This window comes from Phyllobates terribilis, unplaced genomic scaffold (genome assembly GCF_046119375.1).
Source record: "Phyllobates terribilis strain yellow unplaced genomic scaffold, ASM4611937v1 Scaffold_593__1_contigs__length_1005967, whole genome shotgun sequence".
NCBI classification, from domain to species: Eukaryota; Metazoa; Chordata; class Amphibia; order Anura; family Dendrobatidae; genus Phyllobates; species Phyllobates terribilis.
The window spans coordinates 490,490-504,954 of record NW_027363353.1 but is presented as its reverse complement, the minus strand read 5'-3'; positions in this window follow the sequence as shown (position 1 = coordinate 504,954).

Genomic DNA, 14,465 nt, shown 5'->3' with positions numbered 1-14,465 from the left:
CCAAAGACAACTGCTTAACAGGCAATGCCATAAACTAAAGACTACTGCTTAGCAGACAATGCCATACACCAAAGACAACTGCTTAACAGGCAATGCCATACACCAAAGACAACTGCTTAACAGACAATGCCATACACCAAAGACAACTGCTTAACAGGCAATGCCATAAACTAAAGACAACTGCTTAGCAGACAATGCCATACACCAAAGACAACTGCTTAACAGACAATGCCATACACCAAAGACAACTGCTTAACAGACAATGCCATACACCAAAGACAACTGCTTAACAGGCAATGCCATACACCAAAGACAACTGCTTAACAGACAACGCCATAAACTAAAGACAACTGCTTAGCAGACAACGCCATACACCAAAGACAACTGCTTAACAGGCAATGCCATACACTAAAGACAACTGCTTAGCAGACAATGCCATACACCAAAGACAACTGCTTAACAGGTAATGCCATAAACCAAAGACAACTGCTTAACAGACAACGCCATAAACTAAAGACAGCTGCTCAGCAGACAATGCCATACACCAAAGACAACTGCTTAACAGGCAATGCCATACACCAAAGACAACTGCTTAACAGGCAATGCTATAAACTAAAGACAACTGCTTAGCAGACAATACGATACACCAAAGACAACTGCTTAACAGGCAATGCCATACACCAAAGACAACTGCTTAACAGACAATGCCATACACTAAAGACAACTGCTTAACAGGCAATGCCATACACCAAAGACAACTGCTTAACAGACACTGCCATACACCAAAGACAACTGCTTAACAGACAATGCCATAAACCAAAGACAACTGCTTAACAGACAATGCCATAGACCAAAGACAACTGCTTAACAGGCAATGCCATACACCAAAGACAACTGCTTAACAGGCAATGCCATACACCAAAGACAACTGCTTAACAGGCAATGCCATACACCAAAGACAACTGCTTAACAGACAATGCCATACACCAAAGACAACTGCTTAACAGGCAATGCCATACAAAAAAGACAACTGCTTAACCGACAATGCCATACACCAAAGACAACTGCTTAACAGACAATGCCATACACTAAAGACAACTGCTTAACAGACAATGCCATTCACCAAAGTCAACTGCTTAACAGACAATGCCATACACCAAAGACAACTGCTTAACAGGCAATGCCATACACCAAAGACAACTGCTTAACAGACAATGCCATAAACCAAAGACAACTGCTTAACAGACAATGCCATACACCAAAGACAACTGCTTAACAGGCAATGCCATACACCAAAGACAACTGCTTAACAGACAATGCAATACACCAAAGACAACTGCTTAACAGGCAATGCCATACACCAAAGACAACTGCTTAACAGTCAATGCCATACAACAAAGACAACTGCTTAACAGGCAATGCCATACACCAAAGACAACTGCTTAACAGACAATGCAATACACCAAAGACAACTGCTTAACAGGCAATGCCATACACCAAAGACAACTGCTTAACAGGCAATGCCATACATCAAAGACAACTGCTTAACTCACAATGCCATACACCAAAGACAACTGCTTAACAGGCAATGCCATACACCAAAGACAACTGCTTAACAGACAATGCCATACACCAAAGACAACTGCTTAACAGGCAATGCCATACACCAAAGACAACTGCTTATCAGACACTGCCATACACCAAAGACAACTGCTTAACAGACAATGCCATACACCAAAGACAACTGCTTAACAGGCAATGCCATACACCAAAGACAACTGCTTAACTGGCAATGCCATACACCAAAGACAACTGCTTAACAGACACTGCCATACACCAAAGACAACTGCTTAACAGACAATGCCATACACCAAAGACAACTGCATAACAGACACTGCCATACACCAAAGACAACTACTTAACAGACAATGCCATACACCAAAGACAACTGCTTAACACTCAATGCCATACACCAAAGACAACTGCTTAACAGACAATGCCATCCACCAAAGACAACTGCTTAACAGACAATGCCATAAACCAAAGACAACTGCTTATCAGACACTGCCATACACCAAAGACAACTGCTTAACAGGCAATGCCATACACCAAAGACAACTGCTTAACAGGCAATGCCATACACCAAAGACAACTGCTTAACAGGCAATGCCATACACCAAAGACAACTGCTTAACAGACAATGCCATACACCAAAGACAACTGCTTAACAGGCAATGCCATACAAAAAAGACAACTGCTTAACCGACAATGCCATACACCAAAGACAACTGCTTAACAGACAATGCCATACACTAAAGACAACTGCTTAACAGACAATGCCATTCACCAAAGTCAACTGCTTAACAGACAATGCCATACACCAAAGACAACTGCTTAACAGGCAATGCCATACACCAAAGACAACTGCTTAACAGACAATGCCATAAACCAAAGACAACTGCTTAACAGACAATGCCATACACCAAAGACAACTGCTTAACAGGCAATGCCATACACCAAAGACAACTGCTTAACAGACAATGCAATACACCAAAGACAACTGCTTAACAGGCAATGCCATACACCAAAGACAACTGCTTAACAGTCAATGCCATACAACAAAGACAACTGCTTAACAGGCAATGCCATACACCAAAGACAACTGCTTAACAGACAATGCAATACACCAAAGACAACTGCTTAACAGGCAATGCCATACACCAAAGACAACTGCTTAACAGGCAATGCCATACATCAAAGACAACTGCTTAACTCACAATGCCATACACCAAAGACAACTGCTTAACAGGCAATGCCATACACCAAAGACAACTGCTTAACAGACAATGCCATACACCAAAGACAACTGCTTAACAGGCAATGCCATACACCAAAGACAACTGCTTATCAGACACTGCCATACACCAAAGACAACTGCTTAACAGACAATGCCATACACCAAAGACAACTGCTTAACAGGCAATGCCATACACCAAAGACAACTGCTTAACTGGCAATGCCATACACCAAAGACAACTGCTTAACAGACACTGCCATACACCAAAGACAACTGCTTAACAGACAATGCCATACACCAAAGACAACTGCATAACAGACACTGCCATACACCAAAGACAACTACTTAACAGACAATGCCATACACCAAAGACAACTGCTTAACACTCAATGCCATACACCAAAGACAACTGCTTAACAGACAATGCCATCCACCAAAGACAACTGCTTAACAGACAATGCCATAAACCAAAGACAACTGCTTATCAGACACTGCCATACACCAAAGACAACTGCTTAACAGGCAATGCCATACACCAAAGACAACTGCTTAACAGACAATGCCATACACCAAAGACAACTGCTTAACAGGCAATGCCATACACCAAAGACAACTGCTTATCAGACACTGCCATACACCAAAGACAACTGCTTAACAGACAATGCCATACACCAAAGACAACTGCTTAACAGACAATGCCATCCACCAAAGACAACTGCTTAACAGGCAATGCCATAAACCAAAGACAACTGCTTATCAGACACTGCCATACACCAAAGACAACTGCTTAACAGGCAATGCCATACACCAAAGACAACTGCTTAACAGACAATGCCATACACCAAAGACAACTGCTTAACAGGCAATGCCATACACCAAAGACAACTGCTTAACAGGCAATGCCATACACCAAAGACAACTGCTTAGCAGACAATGCCATAAACTAAAGACAACTGCTTAACAGACAATGCCATACACCAAAGACAACTGCTTAACAGGCAATGCCATCCACCAAAGACAACTGCTTAACAGACAATGCCATCCACCAAAGACAACTGCTTAACAGGCAATGCCATAAACCAAAGACAACTGCTTAACAGACAATGCCATCCACCAAAGACAACTGCTTAACAGGCAATGCCATAAACCAAAGACAACTGCTTAACAGACAACGCCATAAACTTAAGACAGCTGCTTAGCAGACAATGCCATACACCAAAGACAACTGCTTAACAGGCAATGCCATACAACAAAGACAACTGCTTAACAGGCAACGCCATAAACTAAAGACAACTGCTTAGCAGACAATGCCATACACCAAAGACAACTGCTTAACAGACAATGCCATACACCAAAGACAACTGCTTAACAGACACTGCCATACACCAAAGACAACTGCTTAACAGGCAATGCCATACACCAAAGACAACTGCTTAACAGACAATGCCATACACCAAAGACAACTGCTTAACAGACACTGCCATACACCAAAGACAACTGCTTAACAGGCAATGCCATACACCAAAGACAACTGCTTAACAGACAATGCCATACACCAAAGACAACTGCTTAACAGGCAATGCCATACACCAAAGACAAATGCTTAACAGACAATGCCATACACCAAAGACAACTGCTTAACAGGCAATGCCATAAACTAAAGACAACTGCTTAGCAGACAATGCCATACACCAAAGACAACTGCTTAACAGACAATGCCATACACCAAAGACAACTGCTTAACAGACACTGCCATACACCAAAGACAACTGCTTAACAGGCAATGCCATACACCAAAGACAACTGCTTAACAGACAATGCCATACACCAAAGACAACTGCTTAACAGGCAATGCCATAAACTAAAGACTACTGCTTAGCAGACAATGCCATACACTAAAGACAACTGCTTAACAGGCAATGCCATAAACCAAAGACAACTGCTTAACAGACACTGCCATACACCAAAGACAACTGCTTAACAGGCAATGCCATACACCAAAGACAACTGCTTAACAGATAATGCCATACACCAAAGACAACTGCTTAACAGGCAATGCCATAAACTAAAGACTACTGCTTAGCAGACAATGCCATACACCAAAGACAACTGCTTAACAGGCAATGCCATACACCAAAGACAACTGCTTAACAGACAATGCCATACACCAAAGACAACTGCTTAACAGGCAATGCCATAAACTAAAGACAACTGCTTAGCAGACAATGCCATACACCAAAGACAACTGCTTAACAGACAATGCCATACACCAAAGACAACTGCTTAACAGACAATGCCATAAACCAAAGACAACTGCTTAACAGACAACGCCATAAACTAAAGACAGCTGCTTAGCAGACAATGCCATACACCAAAGACAACTGCTTAACAGGCAATGCCATACAACAAAGACAACTGCTTAACAGGCAACGCCATAAACTAAAGACAACTGCTTAGCAGACAATGCCATACACCAAAGACAACTGGTTAACAGGCAATGCCATACACCAAAGACAACTGCTTAACAGGCAATGACATACACCAAAGACAACTGGTTAACAGGCAATGCCATACACCAAAGACAACTGCTTAGCAGACAATGCTATCAACTAAAGACAACTGCTTAACAGACAATGCCACACACCAAAGACAACTGCTTAACAGACAATGCCATACACCAAAGACAACTGCTTAACAGGCAATGCCATACACCAAAGACAACTGCTTAACAGGCAATGCCATACACCAAAGACAACTGCTTAGCAGACAATGCCATACACTAAAGACAACTGCTTAACAGACAATGCCATAAACCAAAGACAACTGCTTAACAGACAATGCCATACACCAAAGACAACTGCTTAACAGACAATGCCATACACCAAAGACAACTGCTTAACAGGCAATGCCATAAACTAAAGACAACTGCTTAGCAGACAATGCCATACACCAAAGACAACTGCTTAACAGGCAATGCCATAAACCAAAGACAACTGCTTAACAGACAATGCCATAAACCAAAGACAACTGCTTAACAGACAACGCCATAAACTAAAGACAACTGCTTAGCAGACAATGCCATACACCAAAGACAACTGCTTAACAGGCAATGCCATACACCAAAGACAACTGCTTAACAGACAATGCCATACACCAAAGACAACTGCTTAACAGACAATGCCATACACCAAAGACAACTGCTTAACAGGCAATGCCATAAACTAAAGACAACTGCTTAGCAGACAATGCCATACACCAAAGACAACTGCTTAACAGGCAATGCCATAAACCAAAGACAACTGCTTAACAGACAATGCCATAAACCAAAGACAACTGCTTAACAGACAATGCCATACAACAAAGACAACTGCTTAACAGACAATTCCATACACCAAAGACAACTGCTTAACAGGCAATGCCATACACCAAAGACAACTGCTTAACAGACAATGCCATACACCAAAGACAACTGCTTAACAGACACTGCCATACACCAAAGACAACTGCTTAACAGGCAATGCCATACACCAAAGACAACTGCTTAACAGACAATGCCATACACCAAAGACAACTGCTTAACAGGCAATGCCATACACCAAAGACAACTGCTTAACAGACAATGCCATACACCAAAGACAACTGCTTAACAGGCAATGCCATAAACTAAAGACAACTGCTTAGCAGACAATGCCATACACCAAAGACAACTGCTTAACAGACAATGCCATACACCAAAGACAACTGCTTAACAGACACTGCCATACACCAAAGACAACTGCTTAACAGGCAATGCCATACACCAAAGACAACTGCTTAACAGACAATGCCATACACCAAAGACAACTGCTTAACAGGCAATGCCATACACCAAAGACAACTGCTTAACAGGCAATGCCATAAACTAAAGACTACTGCTTAGCAGACAATGCCATACACTAAAGACAACTGCTTAACAGGCAATGCCATAAACCAAAGACAACTGCTTAACAGACACTGCCATACACCAAAGACAACTGCTTAACAGGCAATGCCATACACCAAAGACAACTGCTTAACAGATAATGCCATACACCAAAGACAACTGCTTAACAGGCAATGCCATAAACTAAAGACTACTGCTTAGCAGACAATGCCATACACCAAAGACAACTGCTTAACAGGCAATGCCATACACCAAAGACAACTGCTTAACAGACAATGCCATACACCAAAGACAACTGCTTAACAGGCAATGCCATAAACTAAAGACAACTGCTTAGCAGACAATGCCATACACCAAAGACAACTGCTTAACAGACAATGCCATACACCAAAGACAACTGCTTAACAGACAATGCCATACACCAAAGACAACTGCTTAACAGGCAATGCCATACACCAAAGACAACTGCTTAACAGACAACGCCATAAACTAAAGACAACTGCTTAGCAGACAACGCCATACACCAAAGACAACTGCTTAACAGGCAATGCCATACACTAAAGACAACTGCTTAGCAGACAATGCCATACACCAAAGACAACTGCTTAACAGGTAATGCCATAAACCAAAGACAACTGCTTAACAGACAACGCCATAAACTAAAGACAGCTGCTCAGCAGACAATGCCATACACCAAAGACAACTGCTTAACAGGCAATGCCATACACCAAAGACAACTGCTTAACAGGCAATGCTATAAACTAAAGACAACTGCTTAGCAGACAATACGATACACCAAAGACAACTGCTTAACAGGCAATGCCATACACCAAAGACAACTGCTTAACAGACAATGCCATACACTAAAGACAACTGCTTAACAGGCAATGCCATACACCAAAGACAACTGCTTAACAGACACTGCCATACACCAAAGACAACTGCTTAACAGACAATGCCATAAACCAAAGACAACTGCTTAACAGACAATGCCATAGACCAAAGACAACTGCTTAACAGGCAATGCCATACACCAAAGACAACTGCTTAACAGGCAATGCCATACACCAAAGACAACTGCTTAACAGGCAATGCCATACACCAAAGACAACTGCTTAACAGACAATGCCATACACCAAAGACAACTGCTTAACAGGCAATGCCATACAAAAAAGACAACTGCTTAACCGACAATGCCATACACCAAAGACAACTGCTTAACAGACAATGCCATACACTAAAGACAACTGCTTAACAGACAATGCCATTCACCAAAGTCAACTGCTTAACAGACAATGCCATACACCAAAGACAACTGCTTAACAGGCAATGCCATACACCAAAGACAACTGCTTAACAGACAATGCCATAAACCAAAGACAACTGCTTAACAGACAATGCCATACACCAAAGACAACTGCTTAACAGGCAATGCCATACACCAAAGACAACTGCTTAACAGACAATGCAATACACCAAAGACAACTGCTTAACAGGCAATGCCATACACCAAAGACAACTGCTTAACAGTCAATGCCATACAACAAAGACAACTGCTTAACAGGCAATGCCATACACCAAAGACAACTGCTTAACAGACAATGCAATACACCAAAGACAACTGCTTAACAGGCAATGCCATACACCAAAGACAACTGCTTAACAGGCAATGCCATACATCAAAGACAACTGCTTAACTCACAATGCCATACACCAAAGACAACTGCTTAACAGGCAATGCCATACACCAAAGACAACTGCTTAACAGACAATGCCATACACCAAAGACAACTGCTTAACAGGCAATGCCATACACCAAAGACAACTGCTTATCAGACACTGCCATACACCAAAGACAACTGCTTAACAGACAATGCCATACACCAAAGACAACTGCTTAACAGGCAATGCCATACACCAAAGACAACTGCTTAACTGGCAATGCCATACACCAAAGACAACTGCTTAACAGACACTGCCATACACCAAAGACAACTGCTTAACAGACAATGCCATACACCAAAGACAACTGCATAACAGACACTGCCATACACCAAAGACAACTACTTAACAGACAATGCCATACACCAAAGACAACTGCTTAACACTCAATGCCATACACCAAAGACAACTGCTTAACAGACAATGCCATCCACCAAAGACAACTGCTTAACAGACAATGCCATAAACCAAAGACAACTGCTTATCAGACACTGCCATACACCAAAGACAACTGCTTAACAGGCAATGCCATACACCAAAGACAACTGCTTAACAGACAATGCCATACACCAAAGACAACTGCTTAACAGGCAATGCCATACACCAAAGACAACTGCTTATCAGACACTGCCATACACCAAAGACAACTGCTTAACAGACAATGCCATACACCAAAGACAACTGCTTAACAGACAATGCCATCCACCAAAGACAACTGCTTAACAGGCAATGCCATAAACCAAAGACAACTGCTTATCAGACACTGCCATACACCAAAGACAACTGCTTAACAGGCAATGCCATACACCAAAGACAACTGCTTAACAGACAATGCCATACACCAAAGACAACTGCTTAACAGGCAATGCCATACACCAAAGACAACTGCTTAACAGGCAATGCCATACACCAAAGACAACTGCTTAGCAGACAATGCCATAAACTAAAGACAACTGCTTAACAGACAATGCCATACACCAAAGACAACTGCTTAACAGGCAATGCCATCCACCAAAGACAACTGCTTAACAGACAATGCCATCCACCAAAGACAACTGCTTAACAGGCAATGCCATAAACCAAAGACAACTGCTTAACAGACAATGCCATCCACCAAAGACAACTGCTTAACAGGCAATGCCATAAACCAAAGACAACTGCTTAACAGACAACGCCATAAACTTAAGACAGCTGCTTAGCAGACAATGCCATACACCAAAGACAACTGCTTAACAGGCAATGCCATACAACAAAGACAACTGCTTAACAGGCAACGCCATAAACTAAAGACAACTGCTTAGCAGACAATGCCATACACCAAAGACAACTGCTTAACAGACAATGCCATACACCAAAGACAACTGCTTAACAGACACTGCCATACACCAAAGACAACTGCTTAACAGGCAATGCCATACACCAAAGACAACTGCTTAACAGACAATGCCATACACCAAAGACAACTGCTTAACAGACACTGCCATACACCAAAGACAACTGCTTAACAGGCAATGCCATACACCAAAGACAACTGCTTAACAGACAATGCCATACACCAAAGACAACTGCTTAACAGGCAATGCCATACACCAAAGACAAATGCTTAACAGACAATGCCATACACCAAAGACAACTGCTTAACAGGCAATGCCATAAACTAAAGACAACTGCTTAGCAGACAATGCCATACACCAAAGACAACTGCTTAACAGACAATGCCATACACCAAAGACAACTGCTTAACAGACACTGCCATACACCAAAGACAACTGCTTAACAGGCAATGCCATACACCAAAGACAACTGCTTAACAGACAATGCCATACACCAAAGACAACTGCTTAACAGGCAATGCCATAAACTAAAGACTACTGCTTAGCAGACAATGCCATACACTAAAGACAACTGCTTAACAGGCAATGCCATAAACCAAAGACAACTGCTTAACAGACACTGCCATACACCAAAGACAACTGCTTAACAGGCAATGCCATACACCAAAGACAACTGCTTAACAGATAATGCCATACACCAAAGACAACTGCTTAACAGGCAATGCCATAAACTAAAGACTACTGCTTAGCAGACAATGCCATACACCAAAGACAACTGCTTAACAGGCAATGCCATACACCAAAGACAACTGCTTAACAGACAATGCCATACACCAAAGACAACTGCTTAACAGGCAATGCCATAAACTAAAGACAACTGCTTAGCAGACAATGCCATACACCAAAGACAACTGCTTAACAGACAATGCCATACACCAAAGACAACTGCTTAACAGACAATGCCATAAACCAAAGACAACTGCTTAACAGACAACGCCATAAACTAAAGACAGCTGCTTAGCAGACAATGCCATACACCAAAGACAACTGCTTAACAGGCAATGCCATACAACAAAGACAACTGCTTAACAGGCAACGCCATAAACTAAAGACAACTGCTTAGCAGACAATGCCATACACCAAAGACAACTGGTTAACAGGCAATGCCATACACCAAAGACAACTGCTTAACAGGCAATGACATACACCAAAGACAACTGGTTAACAGGCAATGCCATACACCAAAGACAACTGCTTAGCAGACAATGCTATCAACTAAAGACAACTGCTTAACAGACAATGCCACACACCAAAGACAACTGCTTAACAGACAATGCCATACACCAAAGACAACTGCTTAACAGGCAATGCCATACACCAAAGACAACTGCTTAACAGGCAATGCCATACACCAAAGACAACTGCTTAGCAGACAATGCCATAAACTAAAGACAACTGCTTAACAGACAATGCCATAAACCAAAGACAACTGCTTAACAGACAATGCCATACACCAAAGACAACTGCTTAACAGACAATGCCATACACCAAAGACAACTGCTTAACAGGCAATGCCATAAACTAAAGACAACTGCTTAGCAGACAATGCCATACACCAAAGACAACTGCTTAACAGGCAATGCCATAAACCAAAGACAACTGCTTAACAGACAATGCCATAAACCAAAGACAACTGCTTAACAGACAACGCCATAAACTAAAGACAACTGCTTAGCAGACAATGCCATACACCAAAGACAACTGCTTAACAGGCAATGTCATACACCAAAGACAACTGCTTAACAGACAATGCCATACACCAAAGACAACTGCTTAACAGACAATGCCATACACCAAAGACAACTGCTTAACAGGCAATGCCATAAACTAAAGACAACTGCTTAGCAGACAATGCCATACACCAAAGACAACTGCTTAACAGGCAATGCCATAAACCAAAGACAACTGCTTAACAGACAATGCCATAAACCAAAGACAACTGCTTAACAGACAATGCCATACAACAAAGACAACTGCTTAACAGACAATTCCATACACCAAAGACAACTGCTTAACAGACAATGCCATACACCAAAGACAACTGCTTAACAGACAACGCCATAAACCAAAGACAACTGCTTAACAGACAACGCCATAAACCAAAGACAACTGCTTAACAGACAACGCCATAAACTAAAGACAACTGCTTAGCAGACAACGCCATACACCAAAGACAACTGCTTAACAGGCAATGCCATACACTAAAGACAACTGCTTAGCAGACAATGCCATACACCAAAGACAACTGCTTAACAGGTAATGCCATAAACCAAAGACAACTGCTTAACAGACAACGCCATAAACTAAAGACAGCTGCTCAGCAGACAATGCCATACACCAAAGACAACTGCTTAACAGGCAATGCCATACACCAAAGACAACTGCTTAACAGGCAATGCTATAAACTAAAGACAACTGCTTAGCAGACAATACGATACACCAAAGACAACTGCTTAACAGGCAATGCCATACACCAAAGACAACTGCTTAACAGACAATGCCATACACTAAAGACAACTGCTTAACAGGCAATGCCATACACCAAAGACAACTGCTTAACAGACACTGCCATACACCAAAGACAACTGCTTAACAGACAATGCCATAAACCAAAGACAACTGCTTAACAGACAATGCCATACACCAAAGACAACTGCTTAACAGACAATGCCATAAACCAAAGACAACTGCTTAACAGACAATGCCATACACCAAAGACAACTGCTTAACAGGCAATGCCATACACCAAAGACAACTGCTTAACAGGCAATGCCATACACCAAAGACAACTGCTTAACAGACAATGCCATACACCAAAGACAACTGCTTAACAGGCAATGCCATACAAAAAAGACAACTGCTTAATCGACGATGCCATACACCAAAGACAAATGCTTAACAGACAATGCCATACACTAAAGACAACTGCTTAACAGACAATGCCATTCACCAAAGTCAACTGCTTAACAGACAATGCCATACACCAAAGACAACTGCTTAACAGGCAATGCCATACACCAAAGACAACTGCTTAACAGACAATGCCATAAACCAAAGACAACTGCTTAACAGACAATGCCATACACCAAAGACAACTGCTTAACAGGCAATGCCATACACCAAAGACAACTGCTTAACAGACAATGCAATACACCAAAGACAACTGCTTAACAGGCAATGCCATACACCAAAGACAACTGCTTAACAGTCAATGCCATACAACAAAGACAACTGCTTAACAGGCAATGCCATACACCAAAGACAACTGCTTAACAGACAATGCAATACACCAAAGACAACTGCTTAACAGGCAATGCCATACACCAAAGACAACTGCTTAACAGGCAATGCCATACATCAAAGACAACTGCTTAACTCACAATGCCATACACCAAAGACAACTGCTTAACAGGCAATGCCATACACCAAAGACAACTGCTTAACAGACAATGCCATACATCAAAGACAACTGCTTAACAGGCAATGCCATACACCAAAGACAACTGCTTATCAGACACTGCCATACACCAAAGACAACTGCTTAACAGACAATGCCATACACCAAAGACAACTGCTTAACAGGCAATGCCATACACCAAAGACAACTGCTTAACTGGCAATGCCATACACCAAAGACAACTGCTTAACAGACACTGCCATACACCAAAGACAACTGCTTAACAGACAATGACATACACCAAAGACAACTGCATAACAGACACTGCCATACACCAAAGACAACTACTTAACAGACAATGCCATACACCAAAGACAACTGCTTAACACTCAATGCCATACACCAAAGACAACTGCTTAACAGACAATGCCATCCACCAAAGACAACTGCTTAACAGGGAATGCCATAAACCAAAGACAACTGCTTATCAGACACTGCCATACACCAAAGACAACTGCTTAACAGACAATGCCATACACCAAAGACAACTGCTTAACAGACAATGCCATACACCAAAGACAACTGCTTAACAGGCAATGCCATACACCAAAGACAACTGCTTATCAGACACTGCCATACACCAAAGACAACTGCTTAACAGGCAATGCCATACACCAAAGACAACTGCTTAACAGACAATGCCATCCACCAAAGACAACTGCTTAACAGGCAATGCCATAAACCAAAGACAACTGCTTATCAGACACTGCCATACACCAAAGACAACTGCTTAACACTCAATGCCATACACCAAAGACAACTGCTTAACAGACAATGCCATCCACCAAAGACAACTGCTTAACAGGGAATGCCATAAACCAAAGACAACTGCTTATCAGACACTGCCATACACCAAAGACAACTGCTTAACAGGCAATGCCATACACCAAAGACAACTGCTTAACAGACAATGCCATACACCAAAGACAACTGCTTAACAGGCAATGCCATACACCAAAGACAACTGCTTATCAGACACTGCCATACACCAAAGACAACTGCTTAACAGGCAATGCCATACACCAAAGACAACTGCTTAACAGACAATGCCATCCACCAAAGACAACTGCTTAACAGGCAATGCCATAAACCAAAGACAACTGCTTATCAGACACTGCCATACACCAAAGACAACTGCTTAACAGGCAATGCCATACACCAAAGACAACTGCT